Source organism: Quercus suber, unplaced genomic scaffold, assembly GCF_002906115.3.
Source record: "Quercus suber isolate HL8 unplaced genomic scaffold, Cork oak 2.0 scaffold_4, whole genome shotgun sequence".
NCBI lineage: Eukaryota > Viridiplantae > Streptophyta > Magnoliopsida > Fagales > Fagaceae > Quercus > Quercus suber.
Genome location: NW_027069470.1, coordinates 1768119 through 1768897, shown reverse-complemented (window position 1 = coordinate 1768897; position 779 = coordinate 1768119).

The following is a 779-nucleotide window of genomic DNA, read 5'->3' as shown; positions in this document are numbered from 1 at the left end:
TCCTCCAACACTATTCTCTAACTTCTTTATCCTCTCATTATTTTTATCCTCCTACTTTTTCACCCCTCCAACCAAATAGACACTAATATGATTTATATGAGTCTTTTAAGAAAATTTAATTTTTTAAAATCCTAATGTCTCTCATTTATCTACAAATTTGAAGGAATTGGAGGATTTAATAAAAAGGGATATTTTTCAATGAGCCCTAACACAATCAAAACAATACAAAAGTTGTTCACCTGAGTTTTAATACAGATTCTCTCTTGTCATCGTAAGTATGATTATAAAAATAAGCACAGTACAGACAACAAGGGGTGGTGGCGCAGTTGGCTAGCGCGTAGGTCTCATAGCTTCGTTGAGTTATCCTGAGGTCGAGAGTTCGAGCCTCTCTCACCCCAATATTTGTTATATTTTAAGGTTTTCCGGTTACATTAAGAACGGACCAGGGATTTCACATTTGCAACTTGCCAATAACTCAATATAATAAAATATTTATAAAATGATAACATATATCTGAATAATTAAAACTGAAACTCTCACTCAAAAAAAAAAAAAAAAAAACTGAAACACTATACCTACATCTGGCACTGCATGTGTTTTGATGAAATGAGGAAACATACCCAGTAATAAGAAATTCTTCATGTGAAATTGGTGCTAACTTCATAAAAACAAAATTCTTAAAGTCAGTTTCACTTGAAGAATGCTATTTCCTTATTCAAAAAAAAAAAAAAAAGAAGTAGCATTCTTCACGTCAAATTGACTGATTTTTTTTTTTTTTT